General features: G+C 42.1%; 1 protein-coding gene and 1 long non-coding RNA gene across 2 annotated transcripts in view; one reads left to right on the top strand and one right to left on the bottom strand.

Annotated features, from left to right (window-relative positions):
* The window catches only part of NEDD9 (neural precursor cell expressed, developmentally down-regulated 9), a 286,215-nt gene that overhangs the window by 42,592 nt on the left and 227,152 nt on the right, over positions 1-16,471 (top strand). The gene's annotated exons all lie outside the window — the stretch shown is intronic.
* LOC125135525 (uncharacterized) lies at positions 590-6,810 on the bottom strand. Its single transcript, XR_007136990.1, has 2 exons — positions 5,429-6,810; positions 590-1,152 (listed from the first exon to the last, which is right to left on the bottom strand). It is a non-coding gene; the product is annotated as an uncharacterized LOC125135525 (long non-coding RNA).

The following is a 16,471-nucleotide window of genomic DNA, read 5'->3' as shown; positions in this document are numbered from 1 at the left end:
GGCCTCACTCAGTGGGTTAAGAATGCGGCCTTGCCATATGCTGTGATGTAGGGCACAGACACAGCTCAGATCTGGCATTGCTGTGACTGTGGTTAGACCAGCAGCTGCAGCTCTGATTTGACCCCTAGCCTGGGAACCTCCATATGCCACAGGTGCAGCCCTAAAAAGGACAAAAAGACAAAAAAAAAATTTTAAAAAGTACACTGCAATTTGTCTGAAGTTTTTCAGTAATTGTTCTAAAAGTGTAGTCTTTTTACGTTGCATTTTATTCACTTTTTCTTTTTTGTTTGTCTGTTTCCTCAGCTAAGTAAGTTCATATTCAATTATTCTCTCAACTTAGAGCCATTCCATTTGAGAAAATGAAGGTCTTTTTGGTCTGGGGATGTTCTTCCACCTTTAAGCTGGATTAAGCCTTGAAAATGCTTTAGCAAATTTTAGATTCTTGTCTGATTAAAAGCTGCTACAGAAAATAAGTGGAGAAAACAAAAACAGCAGCTAGACATTTATGAACAGGAACGTTAAAGATTCGTCTTTACATCCCTGCTCTGTGATTTCAGGAATTACAGAAAACAGATTGCAACCCTTTGACTCAGACTTTGTATTTTTATTACAGAAGTTAAAAGATTTGTCTTAGAATATTTAATTCGGGCCTGAATATTTTCTAGGTGTGGTAGTGCCTGCTTTCACTTGGGCAGGAAAATCACTCCACCATTGAGGGCTGGCTTCACTCTCATAAGGACAGTCCTTCCTGCATCGGCAGCCCTTCTAGATCATTCCCTCCGGAATACTAATCCCTTGCCTGTCTCTCCTCTTAAAACAAGACAGAACATAACATACAAACAAACAAAAACCCTCCTTTGGCCCCACATCCCCTTTCAGCTTCTATTTCTCTCTTTTCTAGCAAAATTCTCAGCAGAGTCATTTACAGTGTCTGTATCCACTTCCTCACTCTGCTGAGGACTCTTTCTAAGACGTTCCTGTCCACGTCGCAGGTAACTTCCGTGGTGCCAAATCCAAGACTCTTCTGAAGGTCCTGCTCTGACCCAGTGCCTCAGTACCTTTTACCACAGCTAGGACCACTTCCTTTCCTGGAAACTCTCACGTCTCTTCGCCTGTGTGTACCTGGTGTGCCGCATACCTCTCTGGCAGTTCCTTTAAAAAAAATTTTTTTATATTAAAGTAGAGTTGATTTACAATGCTGTGCAGCAAGGTGACCTAGTCAAACATATATATACATTCTCTTTCTTGTGTTAACTTCCACCATGGTCTAGCCCAAGAGACGGGATCTAGTTCCCTGTGCTGTACAGTAGGACCTCATTGCTTTTATCCATTCTAAATGTAATGGTTTTCATGTACTAACCCCAGACTCCCTGTCCCTCCCATCCTCTCCCTTCTCCCCCTTGGCAACTGCAAGTCTGTTCTCTATATCTGTGAGTCTGTTCTTGTTTTGTAGATAGGTTCATTTGTGTCTGGCAGGTCTTTATATCTTCTCTTATGGATTCTCCTTTTCAGCTTAGTCTCTAATGTGTTAGAGCGAAGCTCTAGGCTCTCTTCTCTACCTACATTGTCTTTCTATGGAAATAAGCCTATCCTAAGGCTTGAGATGTCACCGATATGCCATGGCTCTCAGATTCTCATTTTCACTCCTGACTTCTCTCCCAAGCTCCACTCCTGGCTATCCAATTTTGTATTCACCACCTCTCTTTGGCTCGCTAAGAGTCCTGGCACATATAAAGTTAATTTTCTCCTACCTGCTATCCTGTTCCTTCCCAGTCCTCCTAATCTTCAATAATGGCCTCACTACCCATTTCGGAGTTCAGACCTTGATTTTTTTCCTAATCCATCAGTGAATCTGGTAGCTTTAACTTTAAAATAGATCTAAAATCCATCCACTTCACGTTACCCTCACTGCTATCATTTTAATCCAAAGCATAATCATCAATGTGATGACTGCAGTTGCTTCTGAATGTCTCCCTACTTCCACTACTCTGCCCTGAGCAATCCATTCCCATAGAGCGACCAGAGAGGTGTTTTTAAAATATAAATCAGAGTATGTCATGTCCATGCTTAAAATCATCCAGGTATTTCCTTTTCAGAAGCTCTTGGGATAAAATGCACCTCTTTTCCCCAGTTTGCAAGACTCCAGTTGACTTGGCCCCTTCCTAAGTCCTTGTCACCTTGTACCATTTTTTCCCTCACTTCCTTCTCCCAGCCATGTTGGCTGTCTTCTTGCTTCTCCCTTGCTTACTGACATCTTCTTATTTGTCAGGTCTTAATTTGTGCATTACTGTTAGCTCCTTAGATCAAACCTTCCTGATGACTGTTCAGAGGATGTGCTTTCTCATCAGCCCACCCAGTTCACTCCCTTAAAGCACTTACTACAGGTTGTAATTACAGGCTTGTTTGTTTTCTCATTTGCTGTCATTCATCTCCCACAAGAATGTGAGCTCCCTAAGAGTAAGGACTTACTCAGTCTTACTCGTACCTCCATTACTGCTGTCTAGAACAATGACTATCCACAATAGATGTTCAATAAGTATTTGTTGAGTGAATGAATAGTTTTTAGATTTTTCAAGCCATTCGTTTTTCCTTGATTGTCTGCCAGTCTACTCCTTGGTAGAGTATCTGACCATTAGAGTAAGGAATGTGTGTCATTTTCAACTTCTGTTCAAAGAGGATGTGGCACTTTAATAGATTAGAGGGAGATCCTAACTTAAGTCTTCGCTTTTAAGCAGTATATCCCCTAATGATGGTGAAAAATCTAAGATTAAGTTATAAGAGAGAGCTATTAGACTCTCACTAGCAAAAGTTAGTTTTTTACTACTTTCTGTCCCTTTTGTGAATTTTATTTTATTTGAATTTATAATGTGAACAGCACTATGAAAACTGTTGCCTGTATGTGATTTTCAATTATTGAAATCCTAAAAATGCTACAAATTAATGTTTTTGTTTATTTTGTGTGTATTGATCCCAAGATTATGTGATACTAATTCTTCTTCTCAAGAATTATGCAATACAGATGCTGATATGGAATCCATGCAGCAATACCTGGGGATATGAATTTGTGTTTTTAAAACACTGATGTAATGCTATGAGCTCATTATATAAATGGATACTAAACCATCTGTGTTTTGTGACACATTGTATCAAATTTTTTGTGTGTATAATTCTAAAATAAGAAACAAAACAAATTTGCAACTAACAGGTGTGTGGCTTCAAAGATAACAGCTCAGCAGTTCTAAATCCCGACTTGAAACAACGCCTGCAAAAGCTGAAGATGAGGTGAAGGTATTACATTTAACACTCTTGAAAATGTCCAAGTACCTCTAAAAGGTATTAGGAAAAATGATAAGTTGAATACAAGATGTTGCAGGTCAGGATAAAAGAGTCAATATAAAATCCTTTTTTACTGGAAGAAAAAGAAGGAAAGAGGAAGGGCAAGGAAAGGAGGTCAGAGCCTGCCGAAGAGAGGCCATTCCTGAGCTGGGGTAACCGCTTGAACTCTGTCTCTTGGGCTGTGCAGTTAAGCAAATGAAGGTCCATATTTACCCACGTGTACTCGGGCTTTCCACATTTTGCAGTGTGCCTCAGCCCTGAAAAGTACGAACCCATGCTGACGACCATCAGGGCAGTCAGAGCGGCAAGAGCCTGAAGGTCAGCCTGGGCTGGAGAAGCCAGGAATCACTCTATGGACAGCTAGGCGTCAGCGAAATCTTGGTGGTGGCACTAGATTTTGACAGAGAAAGACAGGAACACCGAGGAGAGACTGTGAAGAGAGACACACACACCCCCACCCCCACGAAAAAAAGTTAGGAAAAAGATTAGACTTCTCCATCCTTAGGGAAAAGTTTAAAAGGGTACCCTGGTTGAAATGGAAACATTTAGAAGTCATAGGAAGTGAATGGAATGAAACTGCTATTAGTTTTAAACTCCAGGGTGTAGGGGGAGAAGCCGGTAAGAGGCTAGTGAAAACCTCAAGCAAGGAAGTGATGTTTTAGTCAGGGAAAGACTTCATGGCATCAGGCAGGATGGGTGGCAAGGAAGTAAACTTGAGGTCACACCATCGTGCCATTTCCGAAATAAGGGTGTAAAGTGTAATGGATTAATGGAGTTCCTGTCATGGCTCAGTGGTTAATGAATGCAACTAGTGCCCATGAGGATGTGGGTTTGATCCCTGGTTTTGCTCAGGAGGCTCAGGATCTGGCATTGCCTTGAGCTGTGGTGTAGGTCGCAGACACTGCTCAGATCCCTCATTGGCTGTGGCTGTGGTGTAACCAGCAGCTACAGCTCCGATTCGACCCCTAGCCTGTGAACCTCCGTATGCCAAGGGTGTGGCCCTAAAAAAAAAAAAAGTGTAGTAGAGTAAAAATCTGCACTCCGATGGTGGGAATTTTAATAGAGACACAAGAGTAATTCCAAGAGGCAGTTGGAGGGAAATAGAAGTAGACCTTTATCAAGGGTTACATGCACTGTACTTTACAGGTATTTCTTAATTCTCATAACCACCCTTCCAAATAGGTATTATGATTCCCATTTGGAGATAATTGAGTCCCAGTTATCTATTAAATAACACTCTAAGACAGACAGTGGAACCAGGGTTGAGAACCAGTAGATTGAACGGGTGGTGGATTAGGATGAATTAAAGCATTTTCATTTGTTTTGTTTTACAAAGCTATATTTCTACTTTTTTTTTTCCCTCCTAAGTCTGAGAGCCTAACATTCATTTGTGTTTGATTGTATATCAAAGACAGTGTTGAATGGGTAATGCCCAAAGCAGAAAGTGATGGCCAGCTTTGTTTTGGTTGTGGGTCTTCATCCTTAATACTAGAATTTGGCTTTAGATGAGTGAAAGATGGGCTCCTGAAAATAAACAACAGCCTAGTAAAGACTTATAATGAGGGCTTACCAGCTGATTAAGGCAAGCAGGGTTCACTAGGTTTGCTGTCAAAGAGTTCCTTTGGGTAGCTGTGACCCCGGGTTGGAAAGGAGTCACAAAGCAGAGGTCTCTGGTTAAGGGTGGTCAGCCTGTGTGTGTTCCAAGCAATATCCTGGTGTGAGTGGGCAATTTAGAAGCAGCATAAAATAAACTTCCAACACCAGGGCTAGAGAGTAAGATGGGCTGAGAAGGGAGGCTATCTCTCAAATTTTAGATTCATATTTCTAAACCTGGGAAAACTCTCTTTTCAAAGAAAAACAGAAGTTTGCAGTCGCGTTTGATTTACCCGCACGGTGCTTTTGAGCCATGAACTTTCCCCTACTTAGGAAACTTCTCTGGAAAATTCATTTCATGCTTTTCTACTCCAGTAAAACCCTTGACTGAATTGTTACAAAACAGGAGACTTGGCCGGGGGAATGTGAGAAATCAGCCGGCACGGCGAAGCCAGTTGGCATCCTTGAGAGGTCCGTGTGCCTCCCACCTCTAGCTTACCTGTCATCTTGGACTGTGACCTTCTCCCAGCAGAGGGGGTGTCCTCATTGTTCCTGTGCCAGGTGACTAGGAGGAGGCGGTCACAGCACATGCATCACATTCTCTGATTCACTGAAGAGCCCGTCTGCGGATGGTGAGGGGCTGCGGCTGTCCTGACCTTGGGACCGCGCGTGAGAGGAAGTCTTTGAAGACTTCTTGGCAACTATCAGATCTCTCGAGAGCCTCATCTTGGATTTTTTCTTTCTCTTCCTAGGGTGTGCATGCTTCATTACCTCATTGCTGCTAATGCTGTTCTTCAGCTAATGTGATAAAACATCCCTGTCTCCCCTGGTGCAGACTTTTACCCAACGCTCCTTATATGGAGCCTTAGCCAGCCGCCTTCCCACTCCCCAGCATGGTTATTTCTGAACGTAACTCCTTTTCTCAAGTTCTCACCCTGTTCTTACCCCTTCACTCTCAGAAAGTGACCTTAGTTCTTTCCTCAAGAAAAGGGATTGTTTTCAACAAGACTTCATTGGGCACCTGCTATGAAGCAGGAATTATGCTAAGTTTGTAGAACATAAAGGTAAATAGGGCATGATCTCTGCCCTGGTTGGGGAGGGGGCATGAGGTTGCTTATAGCTGGGTAGAGGGACACAGGTAGGAAAACAAGTAGCAGCAGTCAGACCATGTTGGTGCATTAATGGGTAAATGTATTGGGTAAAGGGGCGTAGGGGAGGAGTTGTTAATTCTTGTAGATTCTTCAATGACCCATTGAGGAGGTCAGGTCACTTTTCTCATTGATCCTTTCCTTTCTGTAGCTCTTCTCCCTTGACTCTCTTAGTTGTCCATTCTTGAAGTTATTTTACCTGCTTTTCTGATAACTCTTCCCTCCTCCATCTCTGTATTAGCTTTCCCCATCTGCCCACTCTTTATAGACTGGCAGTTCCAGGGTCGCACCCATTCCCGTTTCTCTTCACTCACTCCAGACGCTCCTTGGGCTCTTCCTGCGGCTTCACATAGTCTCTGGGACTTCCAGACCTGGATTCCCACCCTAAACTTCTTGCCTGAACCTCAACCCCACTTGTCCCTTACTGCCTGGCCTCCTTACCCTGGCCACCTCCAGCTCAACAGCTACAAACTGTATTCCTCCTCTGATTCCTCAGCTTGGTCGAAAGTGTCACCACCCACTTCGTCCACTGGCGGGGAAAGTGGACACCATCTTCGTTTCCTCCTTCTTCCTTCGTCATGTAAGTTCTTCCTGCAAAGTGTATCTCAGATCACTCACTCATTCTCACTGCCAGTTTTTCACATCATGCCCTTTGCAAAGATGTGCACACACCACATGCGTGTGTACAGGGATGTGCCTTCTCACCACCATGGCCGGCCTGATGACAGCCTCGGTCTAAAAGAAACCCTGACTTTTAAGGTTGTGGTGTTCTTTTTCTTTTAAATCAACGTCTTACTGTTGGATCCAAAACTCAAACAAACATGATGTCAGGGAAAGTCACAGCAGGGTAGTTTGTGGAGATTAGATTTCATTAAATTCCAAAAGCAGAGCAGGAGGTCCTTAAAATCAACACTTTATAACCTGAGTCATGCTCATGTTTTTGGTCCCTTGCTTAGGAAAACAATATCTCAGAGTTGGCCTAAAACCTGGGTATAGCCGTGCGTGGCTCAGTTGGAGAGAAGTGTGCAAACACTAAGTAGCATCTAAGGAAGCATCCTCCTGCCCTTTGGATCCATGCCAAGGCTGGAGTTCTGAGCCTCTGGAGAAGAATCCTTTTCTTCACTCGTAGAAAAACATTTAAATAATAACAGTGTATTAAATAGTATTTTTATTTAAAGGTTTATTTTACAGTTCTCTCTTCTGAACCCTAAAAATGAGCATAGGTGATTAGACCTGCTACCCGTGCCCTACAGGCAAAATTCTCTCTTTAACTACCTGAAGTTCAGTTGAATATAGTGGTTCTCAAAACGTGGTCCCCAGACCAGCAGCAGCAGCAACACTGCAGACAGAACCTGTTAGAAAAAGAAATTCTCAGGCTTGCTGAGTCAGAAACTCTGGGGGGTAAGACCCAGAAATGGGTGATTTAACCAGCCATGTGGGTGAGTCCATGCAGGCTGAATTGAGGGCCATTGGCTTCATACCGTTCACACTGTGAAAGACCAACAGGTGTTGAATATTAGCTGAGCATATGGCATTGCTTACTGATAACACAGACAAACCAGTAGGCTCTCTAGAGCACCTGAGCCTATTCCTAAAATGTTTCTCATGTCAAAGAAAAAGGAGTAATGCAAGGATATAGAAAAAATATTTTAAAAAATTATAGCTGATTTACAAGGTTGTGTTAGTTTCAGGTGTATGGCACAGTAATTTAGCAAATATGCACACACACACACGCACACACACACACATTCTTTTTTAGATTCTTTTCCCTTATAGATTTTTATAAAATATTGACTACAGTTGCCTGTGCTATGCAGTAGGTCCTTGTTGGTTATGTAAATTATATATAGTAGTGTGCATATATCAATACCATCCTCCTGTTTTATCCCTCTCCCACTTCTCCTTTGGGAACCATAAATTTATTTTTTATGTCTGTTGGTCTATGAGAAAAAAAAATTTTTTTCAGCCAAGTTTCATTGATGTAAAAAGTAAAAAATTAATTGTCACATAAAGGTACAAAAAACAAATCCACCTATATTATTTTTTGGTTCTTTCCAATAAGAAATAGAACATAATCAGTTTGCTTTTTTTCCCCCCAGTTAACTATGAGGAACACAAGACAAAAATCAGGAAAAATAACTATTTTCTGTTACGGTTATTGAAAGGAGAGATAACAGATTCCACAGAAGAGCTTATTTTCTTGAAGGGCAAAGGCTTTCCCTATATTTCTTTAAGTACCTGGCCCACTCCTTAGTCTGAAATAAGTATCTAGCAAATATTCATTAAAACTGAGGGGAAAGGTAAATAGAGGAAAAGAAAAAGGAAAAAGAGAAAAACACCATAGCGAGAAATACAAACCTGAGAGAAAGGAGAAAAATGTAGAAACATATTTGAGAGAAGGAAGACACCAGGCAGAAAATAGAAGAAAATTAAACAGAGGTAAAAAGCAAGGAGATTATACTCTGGGAAACAGAGAACTAGCCTGATTTATCAGTTCTCCAAATAAAGTACATGAACTTCAAATGCAGTGACCTCACTACTCAGGCACACAAGTTTTCCCCTTTAAAAAATTATTTCTTGGAGTTCCTGCTCTGGCTCAGGGTAGTGAACCTGGCCAGTCTCCACGAGGACCCAGGTTCGATTCCTGGCCCCACTCAGTGGATTAAGGATCCAGCATTGCTGTGAGCTGTGGTGTAGGATGCAGACATGGCTCTGATCCAGCATCGCTGTGGCTGTGGTGTAGGCCAGCAGCTGCAGCACCGATTCGATCCCAAACCTGGACCTGGGAATGTTCATATGCTCTGGGTATGACCCTAAAAAGCAAAAGTAAATAAAAATTATTTCTAAAACTATCCCAAAATGCTGGCCAAGTTTGAAGAACCAAGAATCAGACTCTGAGGGACGCATGGCTCTATCTAAAGAAAAAATACCTTTTGTCAAGAAGTGATCCTTGGATCTGAGATTATTTGAATGTGCCGAAGCAAGGACCCTGCCCAAGGTATTCAAGCCAAGGAAGACAGGTAGCTGTGAGGAATGTGACAGATTCTGTATCAGAAGAAGAGGGGAAGGAGGAGGGGTCTTTTAAAATTGTCAACTTCACTGAGAATATTTCTCAGAGTTTCAACTCACAGCTGCTGTTCCACAGATATGTAAGCATGGGAATCATGGCTCAGTGGACCAAAACCTGTGAATTCTTGAACCAAAATTCACCTTAACCTCTTAACCATCTCACGCTTGGTTTCATCTCTATGATGAGACTGTGCCCTAATATCTGACACTGCAGACGGCTAAGAAAAGTGGTCCTGAGAACTTAAAAATGCAAATACACCGTGATTACCCTTTAAAATGTGTGAATAGTACCTTAGAGCAAGAACAGAATCGTTCAAGAGGGGTTGTAAGCAGACACGATTTGACTTGAGTGTTGGCAGGAGACATTCCAAACCCACTCTTGAGGAGGGATCAACTTGTTCAAGAAAAGACACCAGGAATCGTGAACTACCCGTGCAAAAACAGAGCTGGTGTCAGAGATGAGAATCCAACACTGGAAAAACGGTAGTTTTTCCAGCTAATGTCTCCATTCAGGAAAGTACCTGCCTTCCATACCGTTTAACTGGATACTGGACTTTCAACTTTTCATCTTGGGCCAGAAACAAGAGAGAACGACAAGGAAAAACAACCCACAGTTCCATTGTCATTAGATGTTATACATTCATGTCCTTATACACTTGTGCAAATCCATAGAATGTACACCAGAAGTGAAGCCCAGTGCAAACCTTGGTCTTTGGGTGATAATGCTGTGTCAGTGTATGTTCTCAGCCATAACAAATGTCACACTCTGATGGAGGCTATTGATGTGGGGGGGTGGGCAGGGGAGTTGGGGGAGGCGTCTGTGTCCATACAAGTTATATGGGAAACCTCTGTACCTTCCTCTTAGTTTTGTTGTGAACCTTAAACTGCTCTAAAATAGTAGTATTGAAAAAAAATGCCTGGTTTATGAACTCAATCAAGTGTTTTTATCAGTAAGCTGGAACCTCCAATAATATGATGAGATGTTTATTGCACAAATGGGAGAATGTAATCTATTTTAAAGACAATTCCAGAATTTCTTTTTTTTTTTTTGTCTTTTTAGGGCCATACCCTTGGCATATTGGGGGTCCCACGCTATGAGTCCAATCGGGGCTGTAGCTGCCGGCCTACACCACAGCCACAGCAATGCCAGATCCAAGCCGCATCTTCGACCTACACCACAGCTCAGAGCAACGCTGGATCCTTAACCCCCTGAGCGAGGCCAGGGATTGAACCCTCAACCTCATGGTTCCTAGTCAGATTTGTTTCTGCTGCACCAAGATGGGAACTCCTTTTTTTTGTTTTGTTTCGTTTTGTTTGTGTTTTTTTTTTTTTTAAAGAATTTCTTATGCTTATGCTTGTTCGAACTTGCCATTCACTTGGCCGTTGACTTAATGGCAGTCAATCCCTAGTAATTATGAAATGAAAACAAATGGAGGAGTTAAACATTTTACTCAAGGAAAAACATTAAAAGATAAAGGATAGTGAAACCACATGAAACATATGTTTTATGTGCGTGTGTAAAGATGCAGGTATTTCACATTGTCTTTTAATCTCTATGAAGAAACTCCTTCTGTGTTGTCAAGAAAATCTTCTTTTGAGAGTGGCAAGCCTAGATACGTGTCTCCCTGCTCCCCATGGTCCCTCACTGCGTGTCTTCAAAGCCAAGCATATTGAGGCAATTTGAATAAATCCTTGTTTGACATTATCCTACCAAGTGTGATCATTCTTGATTCAATTGAGCTCAAAAGGATCATCCTTGAGTCAACTGAGCCAACTGGACAAATAATATCTTGGCTTCCATGTGAATATTGTTTTATTGATGAAAGAGTAGGTTTATAGCATTTTATGTTAATCAAATTGTTACACCACACAAGACTGATTATATGGCTGTGGAGACATTATTACACAACAATGGCTTTGGGTCAAGACTGGGAGCCAGCACTTTCTGTGCTGGCACTGAAGGCCAATTTATGATAAGTGCTGAAAGTCATGGTATTCTGGAGCAAAGGGAAGGAGGATACAGATTCAGCCCGTTAACGGTGACCTTGATCCTGGCATTTGGTGCTTCTTCCCAACTTGTAGAAAAAACAGGGTTGATTTTTATCAGGACATACTATTAGGTATCCAACGCAGCATGTGTCTAATATTTCTGAACAGACTCTGGCAGAAGGCAAAAGAGCGAGGAGGCATCCTAATTCTTATGTTCCCTCATACAAAATAATAATAATAATAATAATAAAGTGATACTGAGTGTGCTTATACAATGCCTGTTGTTATGAAAACACATTTCCCTTTTTTGAGGTCTCATTCTTCTATTGCCTGTTAAGAGTTAAGAGAACTCACATTTATGAGTATCTCCCAGGATCTAAGTATCTTACAGCACTGTTTCCTTAAATGTTTACAACTAAGTCAAGTAGATAGTATATTATTTCCATTTTCAGATGAGGAAACTGAAGCCAAGAGAATAGTGGTCACAAAACAGTTGATGGATTCCACTAGGATTCGAAGTTGTGTTCCGTTACAAAATCAGAGCACTTTCTATCATAATGTTGTTGCACCATTTTCTAGAAATACCAGTTTGGAGTCTAATGTGTCTTCTTTCATTGCTGATTGTCAGAACAACAATATACACCCCCCCCACACACATACACATCTATCCATATATATGAAAGAAGGAGATACAGTGTAGTGTGGTGGTGAAGTTCATGAATTCTGGAGCAAAACTACTGGGGTTCAAATCCCTGGCTAGCTGTGTACCCCTAGGGAAATGCTTTGCCTCTCTGACTCATCTCCATTTGTACCTCAGGTCTAATGATAGTGAAATAGCTAAGAATGGTGTCTGGAACCTTTTAAGCACTTTGCAAGTTTTAGCCAAGACTGTGATAGCAATAAAGGTAGAACTCTTGAGTAATATTTCTCATTCAGTGTATTTTGGCTCGAACACTGAAAATTTAGTGCTAAGGAGGTGAAGATTAAAATTGGCGTAGATTTATTGACCAATGAGCTTCATTTATGCTCCATGCCCATAGATTTCCTAACCTCCACTGAGCCATATCAGTGAGGATCATGGGACAAAAGGGCTTCCTGCAATAGAATAATTTTACGCTTTCTGCAAAACACAACCCCTTGAGGATCAAAAAATAAGTTAGCCATGAAATGGAAAGTGAGCCTTTTACTACTGTAATTAAAAATGCTAATTTCAGAGTTCCTGTCATGGCTCAGCAGAAATGAATCTAAGTAACATCCATGAGGACACAGGTTCAATCCCTGGCCTTGCTCAGTGGGTTAAGGATCTGGCATTGCTGTGAGCTGTGGTGTAGGTTGCAGATGAAGCTCAGGTCTCAGCTTGCTGTGGCTATGGTGTAGGCCAGTGGCCACAGTTCCAATTGGACCCCTAGCCTGGGAACCTCCATATGATGTGGGTGTGGCCCTAAAAAAAATGACCAAAAAATGCTAATTTCAAAACTCATGTTTATAGCAGTATTGTTCACAATATCCAAAAGATAGAAACAATCCAGATGTTCATTGGCAGATGAATGAATAGACAAAATGTGATATGTACATGAATGGAATACTATGCAGTCCTAAAAAAGAAGGGATTTCTAACATATGCTATACCATAGATGAACCTTGAGGACATTATGCTAAGTGAAATAAGCCAATCACAAAGGACCAATACTGATGATTCCACTTATGTAAGATACCTAGAGTAGTAGCTTTCAGAGACAGAAAGTAGAATGGTGGTTTGGAGGGGCTGCTGGGAAGAGGAAATGGGGGTGATTTTTTAATGGGTACAGAGTTTTAAGTTTTGCAGAGTGAAGGGATTTCTTGCACAACAATATGAGTGGACTTAAAACTTCTGAACAGTGTACTTAAAAATGATGATGGTAAATTTTATGTCACATGTATCTTACCACATTTAAAAAGTGTTTTAAAATACTTAGTTCAGTCAAAGCATCTGTGGCTACCATGGTGACCACCAATCTGAGGAAGGGTGTTCTGTTGTTACTGATCTGTAAGATCTGATGAAATTATCAATGCTTTTTCCTGTCAGCAGCCAATTTCTGTGATAGGCTGCAGCTGCTCTCTGTGCTCTCCAGGTCCAAACAAGAGTCTCAGTCACTCATCCTTGGCCTTGGATTCTTTCCTGGGGAGCTACAAATCTGACTCTTGAGTTACGGTGTATGTGTATGTGGTCACCTGTTGAACCTCTTTCCATATGAGAGAGTAACAGGTGGTGCTAAAATCTGCCGTGTAGGTCAGCCGTGTTGGATCACACAGGTGTCAGCTGTAGTGTTTGTGTTCCCCAAGCCATTGTTGGAGCTCCGTGCAACACCCCAGGGTCTCTGTACTTGAACCTATGTTTTTGTACAGTGTATGAATAGCAAGGCTGTCGTTTGGAACCTCGGGTTCTTCCCCACAGGCAAGCAGTGCTTGAGTCCCTTCATTAATTAGGATCATTTAGAGTTCTGTGATCAGTGGCTTCAGTATGTCTTTTAGATTAGATTTTCTGCCTATTTGATTCTTTTAAAATTTTGAACTTTTCAGGTATGTGTGAATTGTCTATCTTTTATTTTCCCTAGTTGGAAGCCAGGAGGAGGAAGGGCAAACATTTTGTGTTTCAACACGGATGAGAGCCATTTTCAAGTCTAGCATGTTAATTAATGAACAGATGCTTATCCTTCACAATAGTAGTATAGTACAAATAGGATTCTATTTATTTTACCCATAATTATAGTAAATTCTTTATGCTTCCCTCTCTTATTGCCTACACGTGTGTGCGAGGGTGTGCGAGACAAGGTGTGTTTGTCGTACATCTATTGCATGGCATCCTGAAATGTAATTTGAAGCAAAGGCAGCTCACACTGTTGAAACAGCAGGGACTTCGTTTCTGAGACCTATGACACCTACTCCTACAGGCTTATATCCAAAAGCCAGCTGTCAAATAGCTTATAGAAAATAAGCTTTACAGAAGAATTTAAAAAGCAGTATGACAGTGCTTTACCTTGAATGTCTCTTGATTCAAACCCTCTTGAAAAACAGAGGCCGAGTGACACCTGTTACTGAAAAGGGGCCAGGTGACCTCTGACCGGACTGCCACCAGGGAGGTTTGACTACATCTGTGATTTCCATCAGCATCGACCTTCTTTGGTCCATAAAGAGACTGGGACAGAACTTGGTTAAGGAGGGAAAGTTGCTTTCAAAAGATGGCGATGAAGGAACCACTGTAATCAAATGGTTGTTACGATGATTGGTCCTCTTCTGCACAGCCCTAAGAAGTGACCTATCCTTGGCCTTCCAACGTGTTGCTTCCAGAATAGCAACCTATCAGGACCCTGGAGAGAAGCCACAGCAAATGGTGAGACCACTTGGGTGTGATCAGTGGGTTTTGGTAGCAAAAAATAAAGTGGCTCTTTCTCTCTTTCAGCCCCAAGAATCTCAGCTCTGGGAGGACATTGTCAAGAGGGAGCCTTTTCCCTGAGAAAACTTGGATGGCCTGACTTAGAAACAGTGTGGCCTTGGCAGGATCTATTCTAGCAGGGGTCACAGACTTTTAAAAGGCGAAGCAAGAGCTCTAAACCAAGTTTCCCTTTTGTGATCCACCAAGAACAGGTGTTTGCTTTGCTCAAAGAAAGATTTCACAGAGTGATTTCATGCGTAGCTAAGCCACGTAGTAGGATTATTTGTCTGTCATAGCTGAGATTGAGTCCCATCATCAGGGCATTATCACTCCAGTGGCTTTCTATGAATGTGATATTAAACGTGTGTGTGTGTGTGTGTGTGTGTGTGTGTGTGTGTACGTACGTACCTGAATCAGATCAAACCACCACCCACCACTCTCCCAGCATTCTTGGGTTTATTTGTACTATTAGGGCAGCTCTCATCCTCTGGTTATAGTAACACAAGTACTTTATTCAAAACACCTCCTTTAACTTTCATCATGATGCTATGAGATACACATTATGTCTCCACTGTGTAGATGGGAGGACTGATGCTTAAAGAGGGTGACAAACGTGCTAAGGTGACATAACCAGGATGTGGCAGAGGTGGGATTCAAGGTGAGGAAGTCCAGAGCTTTGCTCTCAAACATGCTCCCACAAGAGAAGTTGCACACATTGTACCAGCTTCACAAAGTCACTGAAGAATCTGGGTGAGGAGTTCTGGCTGTGGCACAGTGGATTGGCAGCACCAGGAGGACACAGGTTTGATCTCCCCGGCTCTGCACAGTGGGTTAAAGGATCCAGTGCTGCTGCAGCTGCAGCATACCCAGAAACTCCATAAGCCACGGGGTGGCCAAAAAAAAAGAATCCTGGGTGACCATCTGCAAGACCCATTCATTTATCTTCCTCTTCTTTGCAGAGCTGACCCACAAGCATGAAGTGTGGCATCACCTTTCCCGCCACCTCTCCCAGTGCCTCTCTGCTTATGCTGCTTTCAGTCTTTCCAAGATTAATGTTTAACCCAAACCCAACTTCTTTCCATGACCCCGATGACCAACCCTCCCAACAGTGTGTCCTGAATAACAGAATCTGGTGAAAAGACCTCTCTCCCGTCTATCCAATAGAATGGCTCTTTCCCTGTGGACTTCTGAAGAGGCACCATTTGTGCAGCCATAACTAACATAACATAACATAACATAACATAACATAACATAACATAACATAACATAACATAACATAACGTAACATAACATAACATAACGTCTCCTCTTTAACTAGAGTGCCAGAGTTCCCATAGTGGCTTAGTGGTAACGAACCCGACGAGGATCCATGGGGACATGGGTTCGATCCTACTCCTCACTCAGTGGGCTAAGGATCCAGCATTGCCATGAGTTGTGGTGTAGATTGCAGGCATGGCTCGGATCCTGTGTGGCTGTGGCGTAGACTGGCAGCTGCAGCTCCAATTTGACTGCTAGCCTGGGAACTTCCATATGCTATGGGTGTGGCCCTAAGAAGACAAAAAACAAGACAAAAAACTAGAGTTCCAGAATATCACATCCTTTCGACAGCTACATACAAAGGAGGACAAAGTCAGTTTAGCTTGTGATCATCAACTTGCTCTTTCTACGGTCTCCCAGATCTCTTTGCCCTTTCCCTTCTAGCTCTTCAATTGTCTAGAGTTTTTAAGAGGCTGCACTGCATTGCTGTGTTCATGATAGGCAGGTGGATAGTAGGGAGATAAATAGATTAGTGGGTAGGTGGATACCTAGGTAGGTAGATGATAGGTAGAAGATGGATAGGATCCAGACAGCTACATCAGGGTATGGATAGGTATTGCATGCACATGTATGTTGTTGATTTGGGTTCCCCCAGAAGCAGACCCTG

This window comes from Phacochoerus africanus, chromosome 9, assembly GCF_016906955.1.
Source record: "Phacochoerus africanus isolate WHEZ1 chromosome 9, ROS_Pafr_v1, whole genome shotgun sequence".
NCBI classification, from domain to species: domain Eukaryota; kingdom Metazoa; phylum Chordata; class Mammalia; order Artiodactyla; family Suidae; genus Phacochoerus; species Phacochoerus africanus.
Note: the sequence above shows the minus strand (reverse complement) of the source record. Positions and strands in the feature narration are given on the sequence as shown.